Source organism: Zingiber officinale, chromosome 10A (assembly GCF_018446385.1).
Source record: "Zingiber officinale cultivar Zhangliang chromosome 10A, Zo_v1.1, whole genome shotgun sequence".
Lineage (NCBI taxonomy): Eukaryota > Viridiplantae > Streptophyta > Magnoliopsida > Zingiberales > Zingiberaceae > Zingiber > Zingiber officinale.
Window position 1 is genome coordinate 2,512,615 of NC_056004.1, and position 13,911 is coordinate 2,526,525.

Consider the following 13,911-nt stretch of genomic DNA (forward strand, 5'->3'; position numbering starts at 1 on the left):
AGCCATCGAGGACTTAGACATCAAAAATAAAGAGGCTCGGGTCCTGACCCAAAATCTGAAGGAGGCGGAGGTTGCTCTGGTGACCGAACGTGAGAGCCGATTAGAGGAGCAAGTGGCTACTAACCTTCAGCTCAACGCCAAAGATGTCGAGATAGCTTCCTTAAAAGCTGAATTGGAGGCATCCCGAGAGGCCTTCAAGAAGCACCAAGAGGAAGAGCCCGGACGACTTGAAGTTCTCAAGCGCAACTATCTCCGATCTGACCCTTTCAATGACAGGCTCATCGATCAGGCTCTTCGCCTATTCAACTGCAGCATTGATGGCACTCTCCAATAGCTGAAGGACGACGACTATCTTTCTCCCGTGCTGACCAATAAGATTATCAACGGGGAGAAGCTCACCGAGTTATTGTCGGACGATGTGCTTGACTATCTTGAATAACCTTCTTTTTAGTTTTTCAAGCCACTTTTTGTACTCCTCAATATTCTATAAAAATTTTCTAAGTATCAATGAATGTGCGCTCGTTCGGTGCTTTTCATCTTATGTTAAATATTCCAAGTGTCCTTCCATGCATCTCTACTTGGCTCCATAAGACTATCTAGTTTCTCGTCTTACAGTCTTGTCATACTCACAACAATATTCTAACCGTGAAACCTTGTGCTCCTATTCTTCCATGTAACTAGTCACTAAGACGCCCAACTGTCTACTTCGGTGTAGGTCGAATGGCATCTTTGCCTTTCTATTCAAAAATCTTATCTGCCAATCGATAGTAGAACGGGGATTCACAGTCGCCACTCGACTGCCCCCTAGCTTTCTCCTCGAGTTTATAGTCGTCGCTCAGCTGTTGTCATTAACTTTTGGGTTTATAGTCGTCGCTCGACTTTATTTGGCGTAAACTCTCGGGTATAGTCACTGCTCGGCTATTGATTTGATGTACACTCTCAGGTTTATAGCCGTCGTTCAGCTATTGATTTGGCATAGACTCCGGGTTTATAATCGTCACTTGACTGTTATTGTCATCAACTCAAGGGTTTATAGTCGCCACTCGACTGTTGACATGGCATAAATTCTCTGGTTGATAACCGTCGCTTAGTTGTTGATTTAGCGTACTCTCGAGTTTATAGTCGTTGCTCGGCTATTGTTGTCGTCAACTTAAGGGTTTATAGTCATCACTCGACTATTGATTTTGTCAACTCAAGGATTTATAGTCGCTGCTTGACTGTTGATTTCGTCGACTCAAGGGTCTATAGTCGCCGCTCGACTTTTAACTTGGTCGATCGACGCAAGAGTCTGGGACACTTATGATTTTTATTTATCGTTCTCCTGCAATTATAGGATATATGTTTATATAAATGTATCTAAATTTAACCACGTGCCTCTCACTTGGCCCAATAGGGCTAGAGGTGGCTTACGCTCCAGGGCCGCTCGAACTTTCTCCCATCTGTTGGTCCCGATAGCGGCCGACTAAAAGGAGGGGGGTTGAAATAGCCCTGCAAAAATGAGACGAACCTTCCTCGAACTTTATAGTGTATTTAAATCGAACACTTGCATAAACAAAATAAATAAACTAAAAGGAAGAGGCACAATGAATTACTTGGTTACAACCGGAGAGGTTGTTAATCCAAGGAAGATAACAATCTCAGTAAACTCTCCTTCAGGCGGAGAAGCTTCTTACAGCAGTTGGCACACTCAATTATAGCTCAGAACTCAAGATGGATCAATCACAAGTGTTGTTTTCTTTTTCTTAGGTCCAGGGGTCATTTTATAGCCCCTGGAAAATCTTATCCTGGGCTAGAAGGCGCCTCCAGCGAGGCAAGCGAGGATAAAGTTGTATCCTCGCCAACGTTCACTTCTGCCTGGTCGAAGGCGCCTCCCATAAGGCTAGAAGGTGTCTTCGTATTGTTCAACCAAGGCGCCTCCCATAAGGCGAGAATGTGTCTTCGTATTGTTCATCGAAGGCGCCTTCCACAGTGAAGCGCGGAGGCGCCGCGGAGGCACCTTTCCCTTTGAAGGCGCCTTTAGCAGTGTTTCCAGCCTCCTTTCTCTCTTCTGCTGCTCTGATCGCCTAAGTGATTTCGACCAACTGGAATAGGGCTCACCCGAACCCTTTTTCGACCTTCTCTTCGAGCAGGCTTCAGCTCCGGCTTCTCGTCCCTCGGACCACCGCGCACGTCCTTCTCGTCTGCTGGTGTACTCTTCCACAGCATCTCATTCCTTAGACGCACTGAGCCCGTCGGCTCTCTCATGTGTCATCCTTCTCACTAGCCACGTCTTCCGCTCGAGTTCCTGTGCTCCTAAGCTCCTACACACTTAGACATAGGGTTAAACACCAACAGGACCTAACTTGACTTCGTTGATCACATCAAAACTACCACGTGGTACCAACAATCTCCCCCTTTTTGATGTGATCAAACCCAAGTTAAGTTAGGGTAATTAAAAAATTGCAAGTAAGAAAAAATTTTCTAAGTAAAATTTGCTAGATTTTTTTTAAAAAAAAACATTTACTAAAAAATTTCAAGTACCATCTAGACTTGTTCTTCCCTACTCCCCTTTTAATCACATTAAAAATGGGGTTCATTTAAAAGTCTAAGAATAAAAATAATAAAACTAGTGAAAAAATTTCTAACTATTTTTTTAAAAGATAAGAGTTAATTAAAAAAATATTTAATTAATTTTTAACAAAAAATTAAGGTATTTTTTATAACTTCTAAATGCTCAATAGTTAGTTAATTAAATATTTATTTCAATAATTGGCTTCCAATCTATGGCGAGACACTAGCCCTTATTGGATATTGGAACAACAATCACTTTCTAGACAAAACCTCTTAAAAAAATTTAATATTTAATTTACTCTAAAAGCCATAATTTAAAAACATTCAGTCTAAATATGATTTTGAAACCCAATATACGTTCTTTCCTACTGGGTTAATTAAAAATTTCTTAGGTATGTATTTCTGTGAAATTTTCCTAATCTGGCCCTTATGGTATTTAAGGTACCAATTCAATCCACTATATTTTCTAATATATTGAATATTTGAGCACGTATGATTTTTCAAGGTTTCTATCTCTTTTTACAATTTTTCATTCTCAATTTTAATTTTATCAAAGTCTTCTAGTCGACAAGATTTAGCTAGTATTGATTTTAACTTCTTAACTTCTTTTTCTAATTTATAGCAAATTTTTTGTTAATAATTTAACAAATTGAAATAATTTGTCAGGAGGAAGACATCGTACCTGACTTATCTTGTCGATCCCGTGATCCGAAGCTCCTCTTGAAGTACTGCATTCTTTCGATGTCGCTTCCCCTTCATCGATGCTCTCGATGCTCATTTCGAACGAGCTTGCTTCGTCTCCTTCTTCTTGGTGACTTGCTACTAGCACAAGTCCGACAATGGCTTTAATTTCTGATTCGGATGATGTTTCATCCCACGTCGCCTTCATATTCTTGTACTTAATCGCTTGGGTCGGCTTCTTATTCTTGCTCTTGTCCTTGTCTTTCAATTTAGGATAGTTATCTTTCACATGTCATTTTTCATTGCAATGGTAGCATCTTATCCTTCTTTTTCTACCTTGCACTTTACTTAAACCTTTTAGTTTAAAATAACTTTTTAAATTTACGTACCATCAGTGTTGTTTCATTGTCATCGAGAGAAGATTCTGAATCTTGTTCGCCCGCCTTTGCCTTTAAGGCAATGTTATGCTCCTTCTTCGGACCTGCACATCTTGTTTCATGGAATTCAAAAGTTGAAAATAATTCTTTTAAAGTAATTGAATCTAGATCCTTAGATATATAATAAGCATCTACTAATGATGCTCATTCAGTATTTCTAGGGAATGCATTAAGGGCATACCTTAACGAATCTCGATTACTTACCTTTTCTCCGAGATTCGTGAGTCCAATGATGAACTCCTTAATCCTTGAGTGAAGATGTGCAACGGTTTTGCCTTCTTCTAGTTTGATGTTGCTGATATGATTTCTGAGCAGATCCCGTCTTGCGAGTTTCGCCTCCGAGGTTCCTTTATGTAGTTCCAGGAATTTCTCTCAGAACTCCTTTGCAGACTCCTATCCGGTTGATTTCTTATGGCGATAAGATGCTTAGCAGATGAAACTCTGCTTTGTCGTTTGTCACGAAATTAGCCTGCTCTTTTTTGGTCCAGTGGTATTTTTCTTTGCCTTCGGGTGCTACAAAATTAAACTCCATTATTAAAAGCCAATCGAAATCAGTTTTGAAAAAGACCTCCATCTTCTTCCAATTGGCGAAATCCCCCTTGAACTTCGGTGGGTATATGCTTGATCCGGCCATCTTGTGTACTTCGTTCGACGATTAGTTCTCCTGAAGCAAACTTGGCTATGATACCATCTGTTGGTCCCGGTAGTGGTCGGCTAAAAGGAGGGGTTGAAATAGCCCTGCAAAAATGAGATGAATCTTCCTCAAACTTTATAGTGTATTTAAATTGAATACTTGCATAAATAAAGTAAATAAACTAAAAGGAAGAGGCACAATGAATTACTTGGTTACAACCGGCGAGGTTGTTAATTCAAGGAAGATAACAAGCTCAGTAAACTCTCCTTCAAGCGGAGAAGCTTCTTACAGCAGTTGGCACACTCAATTACAGCTCAGAACTCAAGATGGATCAATCACAAGTGTTGTTCTCTTTTTCCTATGTCCAGGGGTCATTTTATAGCCCCTGGAAAATCTTATCCTGGGCTTGAAAGCACCTTCTATAGGGTTGGAAGGTGCCTCTAGTGAGCCAAGCGAGGATAAAGTTTTATCCTCGTCAACATTCACTTCTGCCTAGTTGAAGGGGCCTTCGTACTATTCATCAAAGGCGTCTTCCACAGTGAAGTGCGGAGGTGCCTCGGAGGCACCGCGGAGGTGCCTTCAATTCCCTTTGAAGGCGCCTCCAGTAGTGTTTTCAGTCTCCTTTCGCTCTTCTGTTGCTCCGATCACTTAGGTGATTTCAGCCAACCGGAATAGGGCTCACCCGAACCCTTTTTTGGCCTTCTCTTTGAGTAGGCTTCCACTTTGGCTTCTCGTCCCTCGGATAGTTGGCACGTCATTCTCGTCTGCAGGCGTATTCTTTCGCAGTACTTCGTCCCTCAGATGCACTGAGCCGGTCGGCTCTCTCTTATACCGTCCTTCTCGCTAGCTGCGTCTTCCGCTCGACTTCCTGTACTCTTAAGCTCCTGCACACTTAGACACAGGGTTAAACACCAAAAGGACCTAACCTGACTTGATTGATCACATCAAAACTATCATGGGGGTACCAACACCATCTTCATCCTGTAAATAATATTCTCCTGATCAGAGATTTTGAATAACTTTGTAGGGTCCTCCTCATGGGGCTTCTAACTTGGTGACATCACTGACCGGCTTCACTCTCTTCCATACAAAGTCGCCGACTTGGAATGACCCCGAGATCACCCTCTAGCTGTAACTCTGCTTGATGTACTGACGGTATGTCATTAGCCAAATAACAGCCTTATGTCGCACTTCATCTATCAAGTCGAGCTCCATGAGCCTCCAATCGACATTTCCATCATCATAAAACTGCACCTAGTCGGACTCTACTCCGACTTCCACTGGAACGGATGCTTCACCCCCGTACACCAGGTGGGACGGGGTTATGTCAGTCGCCTCTCTTGGTGTGGTGCGATGAGCCCACAATACACTGGGGTGTTCATTGGTCTAGCTGCCTCCAGCGTGGTCGAACCGAGCCTAGAGCCTTCTAAGGATCTCCTTGTTGGTGACTTCTGCCAAACCATTACTTTACAGATAAGCCACTGAGATGAAAGTTTGTGTAATGTCATAGTCTTCACACTACTCCTTGAGCCTCCATCCTGTGAATTGTCTTCCGTTGTTCGAGATGAGCCGGCGAGGGATATCAAACTGACATAAGATATTTTTCCATATAAATTTGATAATCATATGCTCAGTTATCTTGGCTAGCGGCTCAGCCTTTACCCATTTTAAGAAATGATCTACTGCCATGAGTAAAAATCTTTGTTACCCGGTTGTCATGAGAAATGGTCCAACGATGTTCATGCCCCACTGGTTGAATGGGCAGGACACCGTGGATGCTTTCATCTCCTCGGTGGGTTAGTGTGGGATGTTATGATACTTCTAGCATGACAAGTATATGGCCACCGTCCGAGCGGCGTCGTCTTGCAATGTGGGCCAAAAGTACCCCACCAGCAAGATCTTTCATGCCAGTAATCTGTCGTCTGGATGACTACCGCAGGAGGCTTGATGAACCTCTTATAAGATATACTCAACATCCTCTGATCCGATGCACTTGAGCAACGACATTGAGAAAGTTCTCTTATATAGCTGGTCTCCAATCAGAGTGAACCGCCTGACCTCTTTTTTAACAAGCGGGCTTCTTCCTGATCGATCGACGTAGTGTCCGATCGGAGGAATTCTATTAGGGGCGTCCTCCAGTCGCTCGGGAAGTTTACTCAGTCGTCCTATCAATATGTGCCACCAGTAAGACTTGTTCAATCAGCTTATCAATGACGATCGACGATAACAAACTAGCTAACCTAGCTAGCTCGTTCGCGGACTGGTTATCCGATCGGGGGATTTTCTGTACAATCACTTCTTGGAAACCTGCCTTCAACTTCTCGAAAGTTTCAGTGTATTGCTTGAGTCGGGTGTTACTTATCTTGAACGTGCCCAATAGCTGCTGAGCTACCAGCTGAGAATCTGAATGAATGAAGACTTTTATGGCTTCTATATGCCGAGGTGCCTACAAGCTAGCTATTAAGGCCTCATATTCAGCTTTGTTATTTGTAGCCTGATAATCCAGTCGTACGGATAATTGTATCCTGTCTTCCTGTGGCGATATTAAGAGGATGTCAATCCCTCTACCGTGCCGGGTGGATGAACCATCTACATATATCTTCCAAGTCACGTCCGGCTAGACATTCTAGACCTTAGTGACAAAATCAACTAAAGCTTGGACCTTGATCGCCGTCAACGATTGATATTATATATCAAACTCGCTCAGCTCGGTGGTTCATTTGATCACCCATCCGAATGCTTCTAGGTTAAGGAGAACTCTTCCTAGTGCGCTATTGGTCATCACCAAGATTGGATGTGAGAGAAAATATGGACAAAGCCTCCAAGCAACGAGTACTAGCGCTTATGCCAATTTTTTGAGACTAGTGTAGCGGGATTCTGCATCTTTTAATATATGACTTAGAAAATACACTGACTATTGCTCAAAGTCATTCTGCCGCACCAATGCCGAGCCAACCGCATACTCTGTGGATGACAAATAAATCCAAAGTGGCTCACCGGCATTGGGTTTTGCCAATACAGATAGGGAGGTTAGGTGCTCCTTAAACTCCTCCAGCGCCTTACCGCACTCCGCGTCCCACTGGAACTTCGTCACTCAGCGTAGTACCTTGAAGAATGGGCGACTCCGATAAGATAATTTAGAGATGAATCTTGATAATGCGGTGATCTGTCCGGTCAGTCGTTGGGCCTCCTTCAAGTTGCGGGGCGGGGGCATGCCTTGCAACGCCTTCACCTTACTCGAATTTGCTTCAATCCCCCGTTCTGTGACGATATAACCAAGGAAGTGGTCACTCTTTGCTCCGAATAGACACTTGTTTGGATTTAGCTTGATTTCGTATGCCCTCAGAGTTCGACAGGTTTCTTCGATATCTACACAAAGATTAGCGGCTCAGAGAGATTTTATCAAGATATCATCGACATGCACCTCTATGTTATGGTCGATCTGCCGTCAGAACACCTTATTCATCAATCTTTGATAAGTGGCATCGATGTTCTTCAGTTCGAACAATATGATGTTGTAGCAATAAGTCCTATCGGCTGTAATGAAGCTGACATTCTCTTGATCTTCGCGGGCGAGTGACACTTGGTTGTAGGCCTGGTAAGCGTTGAGTATGCAGATCAGCTCACAATCTACTGTGGAGTCCACTATTTGATCTATTCGAGGTAGGGGATAGAAATCCTTCGAGCAGATTTTGTTTAGATTACGGAAGTCAATGCAAACTCGCCACTTGTTGCTCGGCTTGGAGACCAACACCAGTTGGCCAACCAGCTCAGAAATTATACCTCGCGGATGTGATCGACTTCAAGCAACTTTTCTATCTCCGCTTGGATGATTTGATTTTGCTCTGAGCTGAAGTCCCCCTTCTTCTGTTTCACTGGCCAAGTGTCCGGTCGGACGTGAAGCTCATACTGAGCCATACTAGGTGAGATGCCTAGGAGCTAGTGTGTCGACCAGGTGAACACATCGTGGTTTCGCCTAAGGCAGACGACCAGCTTTACCTTCTTCTCATATGTTAGGTTAACGATGACAAACGTAGTGGCTTCTGACCGATTAGGATGGATCTGAACTTCCTCCTTTTCATCATAGATCAACATGGGAGGTTCCTCCATGATGGTGTTCACCTCCAAATGCTAAATCTTCCGCACGACCTTTGTTTCTGATTTGACCATCTCAATGTAGCACCGTTGAGCGGCCAACTGGTCGCTTTTGACTTCGTCCACCTCATTGTCTACCGAGAACTTTATATTTTGGCAGAAGGTAGACATCATAGCTCGGAACTCATTTAGGGTCGTTCGACCCAATTAGACATTGTAGGCGGGCAGTGCATCTACCATAATGAAATTTATGGTCCTGGCCCTTTTGAGAGGCTCCTCTCCAAGTGATATGGCAAGGCGAGCCTGGCCGATCAACAATACTTCATTGCCTGTGAACTTATAGAGTGGGGTCATCATGGGCTGCAGTTTTCTTCGGTCGATTTGTAGTTGGTCGAAAGCTGATCGAATGGTCAAGGCGTCGTCATGAGAGATCTCCACTCCCTCTAGGTCTCGAGAGCCAAAACTGATCTCTAGTCCCTCGACCTTCTATTGCTGTATTCTATAGCATGTCTCTCCAGTCGTCGGGCATGTGACTTCCTTGCTCATTTGAAATCACCATCGATTGGCCCATTGACGATCATTCCGATTTCACCCCGAGCGGCATTGCTTCGGTTTTCCTCCTTCTGAGCTGAGCACCTAGTCCGCTCTGCCAAAGCTCGGGCGGGACTTGCATTTCCCCTTTGCTGAGGCTGGCGATGGTGCTACTCATCCGCCGACCTCTCTTCTTCTCTTTGTCTTTCTGATCGGCGTCGATGTCATCGATCTGGAGTTAGTGAGCGATGACGGTATCCTGGAGGAGTAGGTCGGTTGGAAATCAGCCTCAAGTCATAGCAGTCTCGAGTGTTGTGCGTCATCGATTGATGGAGCAAGAAAAATAATGGCGTCCAAGTCTTACCTTTTGCAGCTTTGGGTTGACTTGCTACTACATGCTGCACGAGATGTATTCTAGGCTCCTGGTACAGCTGTGCTACTCTTGATCGGGGATCTTTTGGTGGTTGATGATTGGTGGTCGACCGTCGTTCGGGGGGAGCAGTATGCTTGGTAGGCGCTTCCTTCCTTCGCGCTGCTTGGGCTTCCTCCATGTTTATGTATTCGGTGGCATGCCTGAGCAGGTGGTCGAAGTCTTTTAACGGCCTTTAGATGAGTGAGCAGAAGAATTTCCCTTGGTAAGCCCTTAGGAGAAGGCACTTACCAATATCTCTAAGGAGACTGATGGAATATCCATGACCACCTGGTCGAACCGCTTGATATAGACCCTCAGTGCCTCCTTAAGCCCTTACTTTACCGTGAATAAATTAATGCTAGTCTTCCGGTGATGATGACTACTGACAAAATGATGTAGGAATATCGCTCAGAAGTCCTTGAAGTTATGGAATGATCCGATCGACAGTTGCCTGAACCAGCATTGTGCTAATCTTGAAAGGGTGGTGAGTAAGACCCGACACTTCACTTTGTCGATGTACAGATGGAGTATGGTCACGTTATCGAACTTGGTCAGGTGGTCACTCGGATCGGTAGTTCCATTGTATTCCCCGATCGTCAATAGGGTGTAATGTCGGGGTAGTGGGTTGTCCAGAATCCCTTGAGAGAACTATCGGTTGATCCGTTAGGGTGAATCATCGTTTCTTAGTGCTTTTCCTTTCCGCGCATCCCGAACAGCTGCGTCATCCGAAGAGGATCTTGGCTCCCTGTCCACTCAGCCTTTTTCTTTCGATGGAGTTTAGAACAACGTCCAATGAAAGGGGATCAACATTAGGCGTGTCCTCTTATGCGTCGGTCGACTTCTTATTCTGTCTCCGCACAGAGACATGTTCCGCTCGGTTTCTATTTCCGACCTGCTGCCCCGCTGTTGATGTCGTGGGTTCATTTACGTGTCGCTCGGCCATCGCCTATTGTTGCTGCTCCAGCAATTTGGCCATCCGAGCTTGTATTAGCATACCCAATTCCTCTTATGTTAGTGTCATTGTCGTGAGTCGTCCAGCGTCCTCCATCTCCTCATTTCGGATACAAGCTATATTTCCACAGACGGCGCCAATATGATCCTGTCCGAAAATCACGAAGAGGACTGGCTGGGGAGATGACTCCTCGGTTGACCGCATGAAGACTTTGCTCCACTCTGCAACATAGGAAAAGTCAGTGACAGGCTAGTGAAGGGGTCCCCTGCATTGGTCCTCCGACGCTCAAGTTAGTCGTCGGAACAGTAGAAAACAGAGCAGCATAGCAACAGTGAAAGCACAAGCGTGAATAGTGAATAGCACATACCTCCGTCGGTGCATGGACCCCCTTTATATAGTGCCCCAGTGGGTGACATGCACGCTCCTTAAGGCACAGACACGCTTTCCTAATTGTCCTATGAAAGGACATGTCAGAAAAGTGTCTCTAATATCATACCTTAACAAGACATGTAAATCCCTGATGAGACAGCAGAAGCTTCCATCGTACGATTCGCCTATTGACCACACCCTGTTGTCAGCGACATTACCTTCCAAAGGGATATTAAGAGATATGGGAATGGTCCCATTGTTCTGCCGAACGAGGCATCCGCTCTGTCGACCTCTGCTGCTTTCCCCGCATTGACTTGGTTCAGTAGATTGTTTCCGCTCAACCGGACAAGCGCTTCTGTCACCTTAACATTCTTATAATCTGTAACGAGCATATGATATTCTTGTCATAGTGCTCTTGGCCGTACAGGCGTTTTGCTCGGACAAGCCATTGGCCGATTGGACACTTCAAGCCCGATCGACAATTAAAGTCGACCTCTACTCGACACACTTTTGGTGAGCCTATTGGTTCCCTAGTGTTGACCACTTGACTTTGACTTTCACATTGGCTGCTATCTCCACCCTTGACCCGCACTTGGTGAGCCCCCCTTTATCATCGCATCAATAATCTTCTTGGCAAGCAAGTTCATCCCATTCTCATCTCTTCGAATATGTTCATAAAATCAACCTCTCATTAAGGCATCCCGAAGTGTTAATAATGTTGATACGACGTGTGGTGAGTAACTCCAAAGGTAATATAGGGTTAATAGTTAAGATGATATGACAGTCAAAATCAAGGTGAGATGACAGTCAAAGTCAAGGTGTACGTAGTAAAACATGCCACTTTTAATAGCGCTCAGTTCTCCACTTCTCATGGGCATGACTCTCAGCATACACCCGACTGGCCTTAGAGCTGGTCGGACCTTCGGGGCTTAGCTCTCCACTTGTCATAGGCATGACTCCCAACATACACCCGACCAACACCAGAGTCGGTCGAACCTTCGGGGACTTAGCTCCCCACCTCATAGACCTGACTCCCAATATACACTTGATCGACCCCGGAGTCGGTCAGACTATCGGGGCTCAACTCTCCACTTCTCATGAGCATGACTCCCATCATACATCCGACCGACCCCAGTGCCGGTCGAACGTCCGTGTCTTAGCTCCCCACTTCTCATATGCATTGCTCTTAGCATATATCCGATTGGCCCCAGAGCCAGTTGGACCTCCGGGGCTCAACTCCCCACTCCTCATGGGCATGCCTCCCAACATATATTCGACCAATCCTAAAGTTGGTCGGACCTCTAGGGCATAGCTCCCCTCTCCTCATGTGCATGACTCCCAACATACATTCGACCGGTCCCAGAGCCGGTCAGACCTTTAGGGCTCATCTCCTCGCTTCCCATGGGCACGACTCCCAATATAAATTCAATCGGCTCACACTGATCAGACTTCGACGGGGCTCAGCTCTCCACCTCACATGGGCATGACTCTCAAACTAAATTCGGTTAGCTCCAAGCCGATCAGACTCCCTCTAGGAGACAACATTGTCAGAGAATTACAACTACCTTTCAGAGAATCATAACTATCTATCATAGAATAATAACTACTCACTAGGGAATATTCCGCTACTCTGACATATACATACAACGGAATCTTCTTCTACCTAGGAGAGGGTTGTCGTTCATCCTCCACTACCTAACATATTCTGACACCAGACATTCTCTAACGTCTCATTATTATGAAGGTTGTGAGAGGTAGTATAAAATGGGGATACTCTTTGTTGATCAGGTACGCGCACGCACACACATCCACACTACTGTTCTATTGTTTATCTTTTTCCACATTTGTCGCGAGGACTACTTTTCCGACTTGAATGTCGGAGTTCCTGTGCCAGAGACCCCCTCCCTGGTTCTCGCTTAAACATTCCTATTTACTCTCTCTATAGTGTGCATAGATTCACGGTTTCCAACTACCATTCCTTCCCCCCATCAACCTTCCCATCTCTTCACCAACTGCTCATTTACTTAACTTTCGATCAAATGTAATGGAGAAAAATAAACGAAAATAAAGGCCTATCGTCGCTCTTCTCATCTCTTAGAATATGTTCTTAAAATTAACCTTTCCTCATTAAGGCATCCCAAAGTGTTAAATAATGTTGATATGATGTGTTGTGAGTGACCCTAAAGGTAATGTAGGATCGATAGTCAATATGATGTGCTAGTCAAAGTCAAGATGAGATAACAGTCAAAGTCAAGGTGTACGTAGTCGAATAGACCACTTTCAACAGGGCTCAACTCTCTACTTTTTATGGGCATGACTTCTAGGATACACTCAATCGACCTTAGAGCCGGTTGGACCTTCGGGGCTCAGCTCCCCATTTATCATGGATATGACTTCCAGCATACACGAGATCATCCCCAGAGTCGGTTAGACCTCCGGGGACTCAGCTCCCCACTCCTCATGGGCCTAGCTCCCAACATACATCTGACCGGCCCTAGAGCCGGTCGGACCTTTGGAGCTCAACTTCCCATTTCTCATGGGCATGACTCCTAGTATACATTCGACCGATCCTAGAGTCGGACGGACTTCTGGGGCTCAACTCTTCACTCCTCGTGGGCATGATTCCTAGCATACATCTGATCGGGAGTCGGCCGGACCTCTAAGGCATAACTTCTCACTCCTCATGGATATGACTCCCAACATATATCTGACCAATCCTAGAGCCGGTTGGACCTCTAGGGCTCAGCTCCTCTCTCCTCATGGGCATGACTCTCAACATAAACCCAACTGGCTCATACCGATCAGACTTCGACGGGGCTTATCTCCCCACCTCACATGAGCATGACTCCAAACTTAAATTCGGTCGACTCTAAGACGATCAGACTCTCTATAGAAGATAGCATTGTCAGAGAATCGCAACTGCCAGTTAGAGAATAACAACTACTTGAATATTCCGCCACTCTGACATATACACACAACATAATCTTCTTTTGCCTAGGAGAGAGCTGCTATACAATTCTCTGACACTTCATTATTGCGGAGGTTGTATGAGGCGGTATAAAAAAAGGATTCTCTCTGTTGGCCAGGTACGCGCACGCACATGCATCAACACTACTGTTTTATTATTCATCTTTTTCCACATTTTTCGCCAAGACTATTATTCTGATTTGAACGTCGGAGTGTCTGCGCCAATGACCTCCTCCCTTGTTCTTGCTCTAATATTCATGTTTAGAGCGCTGCTCCGAAAAGG